This window comes from Hordeum vulgare, chromosome 6H, assembly GCF_904849725.1.
Source record: "Hordeum vulgare subsp. vulgare chromosome 6H, MorexV3_pseudomolecules_assembly, whole genome shotgun sequence".
NCBI classification, from domain to species: domain Eukaryota; kingdom Viridiplantae; phylum Streptophyta; class Magnoliopsida; order Poales; family Poaceae; genus Hordeum; species Hordeum vulgare.
Genome location: NC_058523.1, coordinates 116,133,008 through 116,148,664, shown reverse-complemented (window position 1 = coordinate 116,148,664; position 15,657 = coordinate 116,133,008).

The following is a 15,657-nucleotide window of genomic DNA, read 5'->3' as shown; positions in this document are numbered from 1 at the left end:
GGTTTATTCATATTGGTTGAGTTTAATTTGTCAACATCATGTCATCGTTCCCCAAGCATTACTCTGTTTTACTTAATACTCTAGATGGATGTTGGATAGCGGTCGATGGGTGGAGTAATAGTAATACGTACAAGAAGAAGTCAACCTATTTGCTTATGGACATGATGCCTATATACGCAGGATCATTGCCATGAAAAGTGCATAACTATCTGCTGCACTATCAATTGCCCAACAATAATTTGTTTACCCACCATAGGTTGCTTTCAGGAGAGATGCCACTAGAGAACACTATGGCCCCCGGGTCTATTCACTTATATATTCACAAAACTTATAATTTCCTTCCTGTTATTATTTGTCTTTTATTTAATTTTTCAAGTCACAACTATCTACAATTATCAACACACCTCATTCGCTTCCAAATGACGAGATCAAGGGGATTGACAACCCTCTTGCCCGCGTTGGGTACAAGTTGTTTGCTATTTTGTGTGCAACCGTTGAAGACGATTGAGGATTGATATTCCTATTGGTTCGATAACCCTTGGTTTCTTAATCGAGGAAAATACTTACCCGCATTGTGCTACGATAGCCCGTTCCTCTTCACGAAAAACCCAACGCAGATCACAAGCATCATATACGATGCAAAGCAACAACAATATAAAGCACAAAAGTTTAACTATCAACAAACATACATGGTAGTACTCTCACTCAAGAATTACGTCCTTCGGGCACAGGGCCTCTATCGCCCGAGCACCATCCATAACGGTGGGAAAGTACTGCTCTCGGTGCCTATGCTCCTTTCCAGACGGCGGGGGCATGGTGGCCATTTCGGTCGGCTTTAGCTTCGTCCAGTGCACCATGGTCTTCGCGAACGCCATCCGAGCTCCCACAATGCATACAGAATGCTTAGGATATCAATCTGGGGCACGATATCGATCAGCTGCACCAAGCCAAAGTAGCTGCTGGGTAGCGGCTTTATAGGTCATAGCGTGATACATATGTCCTTCAGGGCCGGCTCCGCCATCTGATGTAACTCCAACAGCTATTTCATCTGATCGGAGATGAGAAGAGGTTGCTCGTGGGCTTGAAATTGCGTGCATAACAACCTCAGATCGGCATCTCCCTCTTGGGATGCATAGTACCTTGCCGCATCCGCCGCACTCCTCCGGAGATTCACAAATGTGCTTGGATAATTCCACACTCTTGTGAGCAATGTGTAACAACTAAGATGCGGTCCTTTCCGATCTGGGGATCGAGGCCCCGAATTGGAAAGAAGCGCATCTAAGCGTTTCCGAACATGGTAACATAGCACATACATAAGTAATAGAGGAATGACAATAAGGGATTCAACAGTCATCTCATTAATATATCAGAGTACATCACACATCCAAACAAGGTAGTTCCGCTACGGACTACAAAACATGAGAAATGACTATGCTACCCTGCATGCTGGCCCATGATCACGACCACGCCTCAATCTTCTGGATAGTTCACATACTGCCACGCCAGCTGCGTGCCGTCGGGATCACCTTCTCGGGGGAATTGAACCTGTTGGTGTTGTGAAGGAATCTGTGAGCCACAGGGACTCAGCAATCTATGACCTCGGTGCCAGAACTAGTCAAGTTATTAGGTCGGATAGGTGGAGTATTTAGGTTGCAGCATCCTAAGCTTTACATGGTGGCTAGCTTACGTAGAACATGTATGAAGGTGGTCTATTCTAGCGGTCGATAATAGATGATCACTAAGTGATCCTGTTAACCTACCTACGTCAATCATAACCCCACCGTGTTCCCGATCGAAGAGAGATCTTCAAAGGGGACAGTCACGGTTACGCACACAGTTGGCAATTTTATTAGCTTATGTTTAAGTTATCTAATACCGGATGTTAACAAAGTATTCCAAGTTGCCACATAACCGCGGGCACGGCTTTCCGAAAGATTAAACACTGCAGGGGTGCTCCAACTAGTCCATCACAAACGTACACGGGCCACAAAGTAATCCTCTATCACGAATCTCGTGATCTCGTCGGATTTCTTAGAGGAAAACCTCAACTCTGGGGAGAACCAAAGCTTCACCGGGATTCCTATACGCAAGATATATCGCTAAGGTAAGACGAGGCTAGCAGGACCTCCCGGTGTGTCGACGACCCTGATAAGAGCCGCGTATCTCTGTCTCAGGACAACACCGTCTATGCATAGTGGACAAGGACCAAACCTCAAGTTTCCTTGGGGTGGTTTTGCGGACTGCTAGGTGGGTGGACCAACACTCATGAGGAGCACTGGCCCGGGTTGTTGATTAAATTCCTCGGGGTAGCTATTCCCTATGCAGATTATTATTAAGTGATTAGCAGATTAAAACCAATGTTGGGTCCTGCGGCACAAGTCTTAACAATACGCGATTTATCGAGGGGGTCCCCATAACAACCCCAAACGTGTTAGCAGCGAGCATTATGGAATCAAACACCGGTAGCCGGTAACTATGGCGGCAATAACGGAACAAAACACCCGGCAAAAGGCTAGGCCTTCCGTTATTTACCAAGTATATAGGTGCATTAATTAAACAACAGAATTAAGATAATGATATCAAGCTCATGTTATCACATGAGAAAAGCACCTGCATCTAGCAACACTAACATTAGAAGCTTAGCAAAGCCTACTTAGCCATTCAAGATTTGCTAGGAAGGGATAAGTGTTTGGGTTTCATGGCATATCAGGAGGCAATTATTTCAGTGGTAGGCAGCGAGCATAAGATGGAAGAAACGTTATCTAGCATAACAAGTCTAGAGAGGGAATCAAGGTCATATCATAACAAGTCTAGCTGGTGATATCCTCAGCTTGGAACGGTTCTTGTTCGTCCTGCACATACTCTCCCGAATCCACGTACTCGTTCTCCGAACCCGGTGCAACCCACATAAGAATAACATCCAATGAACAACAGCACCTCAAGATGCAACAATCACATGATGCATGAGATGTATATGAGCATGCATCACTATTTCTATCACTAGCACAAGCATAAGAAGTAAATACATGTTCCTTGACAGAAATGCATCGTAAGCTATCTTGACATGCATGAGAATGACATGATCAGATGCGTCACGTGAAAACGATGCAAAACCATATAAAGAACTTTGCAAACGGAGATACGGATCAACGGGAAACAACGAAATAAGATATGAGGCCCTACTTGTCAAATTCATCACCACACACTCCAATGGCTCAACTCTGGTATTTCCAGGTAGCCAAGACATAAAACAAACCAACATGGATGGGGTGGAGCAAAGAAGAACACAACACCATCATCTAAGCACACACAAACATAAAAAATACCAAAACTACACAATCTGCCATAAAATGCATCATAGCACTTTGTGAGCTACATGCAAAGCACCTAGAGCCACCTAAACATGCCAAATAAGATATGTGGTTGTATCTATCCAAGAGTACTACAAGCACAAGCAAAAATGTCACATAAAGGAGTTAAACAAAGAAAGTTACATAGCTGCAAACTTGCCCAAAAATATCAGATTTCAGGGACTTGGTGAAAATTCCAGATTCTCACTATCTGCTTATGCTCTGAAGCATTTTGACAGCAGCCAAAACAATATCTGCAGGACTCCAAATGGAATGAAAATTTAACAGGAGATAGAAAAACATACAAGCTTCAACTGTCCAGTTGAAAGCTAAGGCTGAATCACAACACATTGACCTGCACAACCTCATCTACAGGAGAAGAAAATATAAACAGATTCTTAGACTTGGTGAAAATCTCAGATTTTCACTAATCTGGAATTTCAGCCACATGCCTATTTTGAATGGGCACAACTTGCACATATGGATTTCTAGGCATGAAACAAAATCAATATGTGGTAGAGGGGGTCACCCTCTACTACCACAACCAAGAAACAAACCCTTGGGCTCACCACATCACATGGAACCAAGCTCTAAACATGGTACAAAACTGAAATATGTCATCTACAGAAAATGTTCCAAAGGCAATAATGACTTCACCAATGGATTCCTGGGATCTTTCTACCCCAAAAACATATATAAAACATATGCACTTGCTTGGAACAAGTGGGCACAAGCTAGGTAATGAAATCTACATAGAATCATCTCTACTGAATAGTGCATCTTCACATGTGCTATTCACTGGAACAAAACCTACATAAGCATATACACATGACCACAATATCGATGGTGTACATCAGGGGTAGACCTCATGTCCATGTACCTTGGCACACCACCACACCACCACATGAGACAAGCACTACACAGATAAAACACCTACATAACTAAATAGATGGCACTACTCACATATCTCACACAAATACTTCTACACAACCCATGATATCTTGCACATGTGCTCCCCAAGTCATATATTGCTATGACATGGGTGAGAAACACACTCATGATCACACACATACCCACAATCATAGACACTAGTTAGGACACACTCACACACATGTTATGTGGTGAGGGGGGACCCTCTCACACACATACACATACTTGCACAAGGCCTCCACCACATTACACCTATATCAAGCACTCTTCCAATGTGTGCTACCACACACATATCTACCAACACCATCACACTCCCACACCACAAAACACAACCTGCATCATCAAGTACATGCACCACTAGCTACGAGGACTAGGCAACAACAAAGAATGACTTGGAGCAAAAGGAATAGAAGCCACATGCTGTTGATAGCTACAAAAATAAATACCTCAACTCTACCTAGTGCACACAACATTTACACAGCCCAGGAAACAACAAAAGGAAGTAAATAAAAAACAAAAATAAAAATGGGGGGAAAGAGGATTTGATCCCTGCATACCCTGGAACACTAAACTGCTCTCTACCACTCTGCTAGGGAGGCCCTGCTTGACATAACAGAGGCATACAACAGGATAAGCTGCTCTGGTGCGCTATACTACTGCCAGAAATAAAAATGCAAAGGGGGGGGTTGCATCCCCTGGGACTCGAACCCATGAGCTCACGAGATCGCACAAAAGTTGTTACCACTGCGCTACGAAACGTTGTCTGACAGAGGGGAGGACTAAAACAGGGTAAGCTACCACTACTCCTGTCTCTGCTCTACACCTGCGCGTTGGCGACAGTGAGATCACCGGAGCTGCAAAGCTACTGCTACTGCGCTACGAGGGGCATGCCGTCTACACTATGCACACACTACAAGGGGAAGCAAGGCCCTGCTCTGCATCTAGCTCTACCGAGCAACCATAGCAACACATCAACACCTGCAACTACCGATCTACACCTGGTACAGAGACTCGTCGGCGTCGATCTACGCGAAGCTACCCGAGGAGGAAGGAAGGAGGAGACGTTCCTTACCTATGGAAGGAAGAGGGGAGGCCGAAGCTGCTTGGAGGAGAAGTCGGAGTGGAAGAAGACGATCGGAGGAATCCCCTGCTGCAGGTCGACATAGAGGAAGGAGATCATCGTGGCCGAGGCGTTGACGATGAACAGGCCGTCGACATGGGCGTTCGCCGGCCTCAGCGAGGTCGGGAATGGGGGCGCGGGGAGCCTCCACGAGCTCCTGGACATGGCGGCCGCGCCAGACGACGGTGGACACGCGAAGGACGACAGCGAAGACCTTCTCTCCCTCTCTACACCTAGGCTACAGAGACTTACCTCAGGGGAGAAAGAGAGAGGAGGGAGATGGGGAATGGAGTGGCGGCGGCGGATGGAAGAGAGGGGAACCCTAGGACGAGGGAGGCACCGATGTCCACAAATATAGGGGGGCCTCGATGTTTGTGCTCACGGCGGCAACTTCTTCTCTCTGATGCGGACGGAAAGCAAGCAGAGGGGGGTGAACGGCGTCAAAGGAGGAAGGAGGGACGTGGAAGTGGGCTTTAGCACGAGAGAGAGAGGAAGTGGGCCGCCAGGGAGGGAGAGAGCCCACCTGAGGCGCCACTTGAGAGGTAATTAAATCCTGAGGCTTTTTCTATTTATAGGAAAAGCCAGAGAATAAACAAAACAAAGCAAAAATTCCACTCGGGATAAAATCAAACAAAAATACCCCCTGGACATAGAAAAATATGACCTATTCGAATAAAATGCAAAATGAATATTTGGGGCAACTAAATATTTACAAAACAGGATTTATTAGCACTATTTTGTGAATATTTGCTCCACTTGCACACCTATTTAAAACAGCAATTGCACATCACATTACTACGACAAAACAAGGCTAGCACTTGGGCATTTTTAATTCAGGGTAGGCTCAAGTGAATCTTGAGCTTGGAATAAAAGGGAGAGGGAACTTTTTTTTTAAACCTAGGCAATCCCAAGGTTGATCCTACTAGAACAAAGCATACACCACACAAGTTTCATACCTCACCTCACTACATAAGATCACAAGCATCACATGAATTCATCAGACCACAAAGCAACAACACATGTCACATGGAATGAAATGGAATGCATGCATGCAAAGGAAGAAAAAAATAACAAGTGACATCACATGAAATCACATGCATTGATAACTCTCATGCCATTGACAAGGTGGAACCACATAAGAAGGTTCCAAAAGGGGAAGATTACACACTTGGGGCATTACAAACTCTCCCACACTACAAAAAGATCTCGCCCCGAGATCTATGCCTGAAAGAACTCCGGAAATTCAGAACGGAGGTGATCCTCGCGTTCCCAAGTAGCCTCTTAATCGAAATGGTGTGCCCATTGCACTTTGAGAAATTTGACAGACTTGTTGCGGGTCTTGCGCTCAGTTGCCTCGAGAACCGCAACTAGATGCTCACGATAAGATAGGTCAGGCTGAAGGTCGATGTCTTGAAGATGAACAGTGCGCTCGGGGGTCTTGAAGCACCTCCAGAGCTGAGAAACGTGGAACACATCATGCACATTTGCAAAGTTTGACGGGAGCTCGAGCTGGTACGCAAGGTCGCCTCTCTTGCCAACTACTCTGAACGGACCAACGAAACGAGGCGCAAGCTTGCCTTTGATGCCAAAGCGCTACATACCCTTCATAGGCGACACCTTGAGATAGACGAAGTCATCAAGATCATAAGACATGTCATGATGCTTCCTATCATAATAGCTCTTCTAACGGGACTGAGCTGCTCTGAGGTTGTCGCGAATGACCCTCAAATCTCCTCAGCTTCTTCTATCAAACCAGTTGAGCGGGGTACGACACTTCTTGCCCTAGAGAATGTCAAACGGAGCCTTGCCAGAACTAGCTTGATAACTGTTGTTATATGAGAACTCCGCAAAAGGCAGACAATCCTCCCACTTCATGCCAAAAGAGATAACATAGGCTCTCAACATATCCTCAAGAACTTGATTGACTCGCTCCACTTGACCACTAGTCTGAGGATGGAACGTTGTGCTGAAGTGGATCTTCGTGCCCATAGCAGACTGAAAAGAGTCCCAGAACTTAGAAGTGAAGATACTTCCGCAATCTGAAGAGATCATCATAGGCACGCCGTGCAAAGACACAATCCTGGAGGTGTACAACTCTGCAAGCTGAGCTGCGGAAATGGATTCCTTGACTGGAAGAAAATGAGCCACTTTACTCAACTTGTCGATGACGAAGAAGATGGCATCATTACCCTTCTTAGATTTCGGAAACCTGGTGACGAAATCCATCTCAATATGATCGAACTTCCACTCGGGAATCGGCAAAGGCTGCAAAAGACCTGCCGGACATTGATGCTTTGCTTTCACCCTTCGACATACATCACATTCATTTACGAACTCAGAAATCTCACGCTTCATACGAGTCCACCAGAAGGTCTGTTTCAAGTCCTGGTACATCTTGGAGCTTCCAGGATGAATAGAGAGCAGAGAGTTATGAGCTTCTTCCATGATTACCTTTCTGAGATCACCTTTCGGGACGACAAGACGATCCTCGAAGAACAACGTGTCCCTAGCATCAACACTGAAGCACTTATACTTAGGAAGACTCTTTGCCACACCAATCTTGACTTTCTTCACCATAGCGTCAAGAAGTTGTGCTGCTCGGACCTGATCTTCCAAGGTAGGAGAGATCTGAAGGTTTGCAAGAAATCCCTGAGGTACTAACTGAAGGTTGAGCTTCCTGAAAGACTCACAAAGACCATGCTGGAGAGGTTGCAGAATAAAACTGTTGTAGTACGCCTTCCTGCTCAATGCATCTGCCACGACATTAGCTTTGCCTGGCGTGTACTCAACACTCGGATTATAATCTTGGATCATTTCCACCGAACGTGTTTGCCAAAGATTCATGTTAGGTTGAGTGAAGATGTACTTGAGACTCTTGTGATCGGTGAAAATTTCAACCTTTCGTCCCAACAAGAGGTGTCTCCAAGTCATCAGAGCGTGTACCACAGCTGCTAGCTCAAGATCATGCACATGATAGTTCTTCTCCGTTGGCTTCAACTGCCTGGAGGTATAAGCAACCACTTTCTTCTCTTGCATCAGAACTGCACCAAGACCCTGGAGAGAAGCATCGCAAAACACCTGCTAAGGCTTGGAATCATCCGGAGGAACCAAGACTGGAGTGGAGGTGAGCTTCTCTCTCAGTGTGTCGAATGCCAACTGACACTCTGGAGACCAAGCATACTTCACACCTTTCTGAAGAAGACTTGAGAGTGGCTTCGCAATCTTGGACAAGTTCTCAACGAACCTTCTGCAATAGCTTGCGAGCCCGAGAAAGCTTCGAAGCTGCTTCACATTTTGCGGAGGTTCCCATTCAACAATGGCCTGAACCTTAGACAGATCAACTTTAATGCCCTCTGCAGAGATAACGTGACCAAGATAGACACCTTCTTTTAGCCAGAACTCACACTTGGAAAACTTGGCATACAACTTGTACTCTCTCAGCTTGTCAAGCACCAATCTCAGATGTTCTTCATGTTCTTCCTCAGTTTCAGAAAAGACCAGAATGTCGTCAAGATAGAGCAAGACAAATTCATTCTTGAACGGAGAGAATATGTAGTTCATCAACCGACAGAATGTCGGAGGAGCATTAGCCAGACCAAAATACATGACCGTATACTCATACGAGCCAAAACTAGTCCTGAAGGTAGTCTTCGGAATATCTTCTTTGCGAATGCGAATTTGATGATAGCCCATGCTGAGATCGAGCTTGGAGAAGACCTTAGCACCTTTCAACTGTTCGAACAACTCAGTTATGTTCGGAAGTGGATATTTGTTCATGATTTTCTTCTTGTTCAATGGACGATAATCGACACACAGTCGGTCTGTGCCATCCTTCTTCTTGACAAATAGAACACCACATCCCCACGGAGACGAGCTCGGTCTGATCAGACCCAAACGCTCCTGCTCATCGAGTTGCCTCTTAAGTTCCTTCAATTCTTCTGGATCCAATTTGTACGGCCGTTTGCACATGGGATCGGTGCCTGGCTCAAGCTCAATGACAAATTCAACTTCTCGGTGCGGAGGCATGCCTGGAAGCTCTTCAGGAAACACATCTTCATATTCGCAGACCACTGGGACTTGCGAAATAGGATTAATCTCACCCTTTTAATTCAAAGAGAACAGACGGATTGTATCATCGCGCGCCACGAATATAATCACGTCCTCCGAAGAGTGGGTAAGCTTCACTTCTTTAGCTTCACAATCTATTGATGCCTTGTTCATGGCCAACCAGTCCATACCAAGGATCAAATCAATGTCGGAATTTCCCAAGACAATAGGAGATGCCAAAAAAGCATAAGCACCCATCTTGACAGAAACATCCGGAACCATCATGTGGGAATTCATGATCTTGCCAGGAGACACAATTGATAGAGGCTTAGGCAAATCACGAGTAGAGAACCCGTGCTTAAATGAAAATGGCCTTGAGATAAACGAATGCGATGCACCAGAATCAAATAACACTTTAGCAGGAATATCATTGACGAGGAGGTTACCCATGATCACATCTGACGAGTTTTCTGCCTCAGCCGCATTCACCATCTTGACTTGAGCTGATCTAGGGTTGAACTTGACAAGAGCATTACTTGGAGGTTTTCCTGGAGCATGAGGCGGCAGTCGGAGCTGAGAAGTACACTTGTTGGCATAATGACCATTCTGACCACACTTGTGACAAGTAACCTCTGCTGGCTGCCGGAACTGAGTCTGAGGAGGCCCTTGCTTCTGATGCTGGAACCTCTACTGAAAGATAGGGTTGGGTGGATGGGAAGAACCACGACCACCAGAGTGCTTGAGCTGCTGCGAGTGCCGAGGAGGAGGAGGAGACACCCAAAACTTATGTTGCTTCTGAACCACTTGAGTAGAGGAAGAGGTGGAATCTCTAAAGCGCTTCTTAGAATTCTCCACCCTGAGCAAGGCTGCCTCTGCTCTGAGAGCTAGGTTGTAGAACTTGTCGAACTCCTCGGGATCGTGCAAAGCAAGAGCTAACTGCAAATCTTCTTTCAAACCACCTCTGAACTGATAAATCTAGCTCTTTTGATCAGGGATATCCTACAAGGCGTACTGGCTAGCTCGTGGAACTCAACGTTGTACTTGTACACGGAGTTACCACCCTGCTTCAAACGCGTGAACTTCTCACGCATCTCCTCCACAAAGCTGGAAGGAATGTAGTGGGACCTGAAGTCACGACAAAACTCATCCCAAGTAATCACTCTAGCGCCTCTCGAATCCTTCAACTGTTGCCACCAGATAGAAGCCTTCCCCTTCAACTGGAATGTAGAAAATTTGACAAAATCCTCAGGACGAACATTGCTACACTCGAAATGCTTGTTCATATCACGGATCCAATCCTCGGCATCAAATGGCTGGTCACAAGAAGTGAAAGTCTTTGGCTTATTCGACAGGAACTGACTCAGATTAGCAAATTGATTGCCACCATGCTGGAAATGGCCTTGCTGCTGATTAGCTCTCTCTTGCAACAACTGTAGCAACATCTGAGTATTTGCATTAGTAGCAGCCATCACCGCTTGCCAAGCCTCAGCAGGAGGAGGCGGCGGCGGAGGATTTTCCGGAGGAGGAGGTGGTGGTGGCACATCCTCACGCCCTGGGTTCTGACGCGTTGGTGGAGCCATCCTGAAGACGGACAACACATTAGCCCACACATTAAATTGAAGATATAGATGAATCAAAATGACAGGAATATCTGAACAGGAATAAAGCAATTGCATTCGAACAAAATAGTAAGGATGCTTCCTCAAAGTTACGGTCAACCAAATTCTAATTAAGACCACTACAAACAAGTATGAGCTAGAACTGCTTGGAAAAAACATATGATCGAGATTTCATCTGATATCTTCGTGGATAAGATCGCACGGGCTCGAATTTACAGTAGTCATCCTGTGCAAGGTAGTGCACACGACATACGAAGTATCCCCGAGTCGTAGCGAGCTACAAGGGCTCTTTAAGACACAATGATAACCGTTGTAAGACGACCGTGAACAAACATACCCACTGAACATCGAATCCCAACCTTAATCATACATCTGTAGGAAGATAGTCCTATAAGATACTACTTGATATCCCACCTATGAATTCCCGAAATAACTGGTCATGCAATCTGGTACACGGATACAAGGAGTAATATCACACAACTCCTATACTAACCCGTCACCTGTATCACATCCGTCAAGACACAACCAGCATCTCAGACCTTCATCTACAAAAGACCCTCGTGATCACAATGATACCAAGTATAGCAGTACTCCCAAACAATCTGCACCAGTACCGGGGACATCGGGGTTATATCGCCACTACCAGTATTGATGCAATAACGAACATCCCTCGTTCTTAGATACTCAGAAATCTGAATGATGGCGATGTGCGCAAGAATCCCCTGGAGCTCAACTCCCCGGAAGAAATCAAGGCACACAGGAGGCACAAAGACAGAACTCCGTCACATCGAAATCATATAGATTTCACAAATACCCGCGTGATCCTAAATTTTTTTTGAGCGTGAAGAGGAGTAGAATAAAGATTTCCTAAGACGGGAACCTCACCAGAGCATGGAAGAGGAGAAAAAAGAATCCTACTCTCCGATATAACTAAGACTCAAAACCTTTTAACTAGACTCGACTCGGCCAAGTACGATCACACAAAGGCTCCTATGGTCGTAAGGCTCTGATTACCAACTTGTAACGACTAAGATGCGGTCCTTTCCGATCTGGGGATCGAGGCCCCGAATTGGAAAGAAGCGCATCTAAGCGTTTCGCAAACATGGTAACATAGCACATACATAAATAATAGAGGAATGACAATAAGCGATTCAACTGTCATCTCATTAATATATTAGAGTACATCACGCATCCAAACAAGGTAGTTCCGCTATGGACTACAAAACATGAGAAATGACTATGCTACCCTGCATGCTGGCCCATGATCACGACCACGCCTCAATCTTCTGGATAGTTCACGTACTGCCACGCCAGCTGCGTGCCGTCGGGATCACCTTCTCGGGGGTACTTGAGCCTGTTGGTGTTGCGAAGGAATCTGTGAGCCACAGGGACTCAGCAATCTATGACCTCAGTGCCAGAACTAGTCAAGTTATTAGGTCGGATAGGTGGAGTATTTAGGTTGCAGCATCCTAAGCTTTACATGGTGGCTAGCTTACGTAGAACATGTATGAAGGTGGTCTATTCTAGCGGTCGATAATAAATGATCACTAAGTGATCCTGTTCACCTACCTACGTCAATCATAACCCCACCGTGTTCCCGATCGAAGAGAGATCTTCAAAGGGGACATTCACGGTTACACACACAGTTGGCAATTTTATTAGCTTATGTTTAAGTTATCTAATACCGGATGTTAACAAAGTATTCCAAGTTGCCACATAACCGCGGGCACGGCTTTCCGAAAGATTAAACCCTGCAGGGGTGCTCCAACTAGTCCATCACAAACGTACACGGGCCGCAAAGTAATCCTCTATCACGAATCTCGTGATCTCGTCGGATTTCTTAGAGGGAAACCTCAACTCTGGGAAGAACCAAAGCTTCACCGGGATTCCTATACGCAAGATATATCGCTAAGGTAAGACAAGGCTAGCAGGACCTCCCGGTGTGTCAACGACCCTGATAAGAGCCGCGTATCTCTGTCTCAGGACAACACCGTCTATGCATAGTGGACAAGGACCAAACCTCAAGTTTCCTTGGGGTGGTTTTGCGGACTGCTAGGTGGGTGGACCAACACTCATTAGGAGCACTGGCCCGGGTTGTTGATTAAATTCCTCGGGGTAGCTATTCCCTATGCAGATTATTATTAAGTGATTAGCAGATTAAAACCAATGTTGGGTCCTGCCAGACAAGTCTAAACACTACGCGATTTATCGAGGCGGTCCCCATAACAACCCCGAACGTGTTAGGAGCGATCATTATGGAATCAAACACCGGTAGCCGGTAACTATGGCGGCAATAACGAAACAAAACACCCAGCAAAAGGCTAGGCCTTCCGTTATTTACCAAGTATATATGTGCATTAATTAAACAACAGAATTAAGATAATGATATCAAGCTCATGTTATCACATGAGACAAAGCACGTGCATCTAGCAACGCTAACATTAGAAGCTTAGCAAAGCCTACCTAGCCATTCAAGATTTGCTAGGAAGGGATAAGTGTTTGGGTTTCATGGCATATCAGGAGGCAATTATTTCAGTGGTAGGTAGCGAGCATAAGATGGAAGAAACGTAATCTAGCATAACAAGTCTAGAGAGGGAATCAAGGTCATATCATCTTGCCTGTGATATCCTCAGCTTGGAACGGTTCTTGTTCGTCCTACACGTACTCTCCCAAATCCACGTACTCGTTCTCCGATCCCGGTGCTACCCAACATAAGAATAATATCGAACGAACAACAGCACCTCAAGATGCAACAAGCACATGATGCATGAGATGTATATGGGCATGCATTACTATTTCTATCACTAGCACAAGCATGAGAAGTAAATACATGTTCCTGGACAGAAGTGCATCCTAAGCTATCTTGACTTGCATGAGAATGACATGATCAGATTCTTCACATGAAAACGATGCAAAATCATATAAAGAACATTGCAAACGGAACTACGCATCAACGGGAAACAACGAAACAAGATATGAGGCTCTACGTGTCAAATTCATCACCACACACTCCAATGGATCAACTCTGGTATGTCCAGGTAGCCAAGACATAAAACAAACCAACATGGATGGGGTGGAGCAAAGAAGAACACCAAACCATCATCTAAGCACATACAAACATAAAAAAATACCAAAACTACACAATCTGCCATAAACTGCATCATAGCACTTTGTGAGCTACATGCAAAGCACCTACAGCCACCTAAACATGCCAAATAAGATATGTGGCTGTAGCTATCCAAGAAAAAATGTCACACAAAGGAGTTAAACACAGAAAGTTACACAGCTGCAAACTTGCCCAAAAATATCAGATTTCAGGGACTTTGAAAATTCCAGATTCTCACTATTTGCTTATGCTCTGAAGCATTTTGACAGCAACCAAAAAAATATCTATAGGACTCCAAATGGAATGAAAATTTAAAGGGAGATAGAAAAACATACAAGATTCAACTTTTCAGTTGAAAGCTAAGGCTGAATCACAACACATTGACCTGCACAACCTCATCTACAGGAGAAGAAAATATAAACAGATTCTCAGACTTGGTGAAAATCTCAGATTTTCACTAATCTGGAATTTCAGCCACATGCCTATTTTGAATGGGCACAACTTGCACATATGGATTTCTAGGCATGAAACAAAACCAATATGTGGTAGAGGGGGTCACCCTCTACTACCACAACCAAGATACAAACCCTTGGGCTCACCACATCACATGGAACCAAGCTCTAAACATGGTACAAAACTGAAATATGTCATCTACAGAAAATGTTCCAAAGGAAATAATGACTTCACCAATGGATTCCTAGGATCTTTCTACCCCAAAAACATATATAAAACATATGCACTTGCTTGGAACAAGTGGGCACAAGCTAGGAAATGAAATCTACATAGAATCATCTCTAGTGAATAGTGCATCATCACATGTGCTATTCACTAGAACAAAACCTACATAAGCATATACACATGACCACAATATCCATGGTGTACATGATGGGTAGACCTCATGTCCATGTGCCTTGGCACACCACCACACCGCCACATGATACAAGCACTACACAGATAAAACACCTACATAACTAAAGAGATGGCACTACTCACATATCTCACACAAATACTTCTACACAACCCATGATATCTTGCACATGTGCTCCGCAAGTCATATATTGCCATGACATGGGTAAGAAACACACTCATGATCACACACATACCCTCAATCATACACACTAGTTAGGACACACTCACACACATGTTATGTGGTGAGGGGGGAACCCTCTCACACACATACACATACTTGCACAAGGCCTCCACCACATTACACCTATATCAAACACTCCTCCAATGTGTGCTACCACACACATATCTACAAACACCATCACACTCCCTCACCACAAAACACAACCTTCATCATCAACTACATGCACCACTAGCTACAAGGACTAGGCAACAACAAAGAATGACTTGGAGCAAAAGGAATAGAAGCCACATGCTGTTGATAGCTGCAAAAATAAATACCTCAACTCTACCTAGTGCACACAACATTTACACAGCCCAGGAAACAACAAAAGGAAGTAAATACAAAAGAAAAATAAA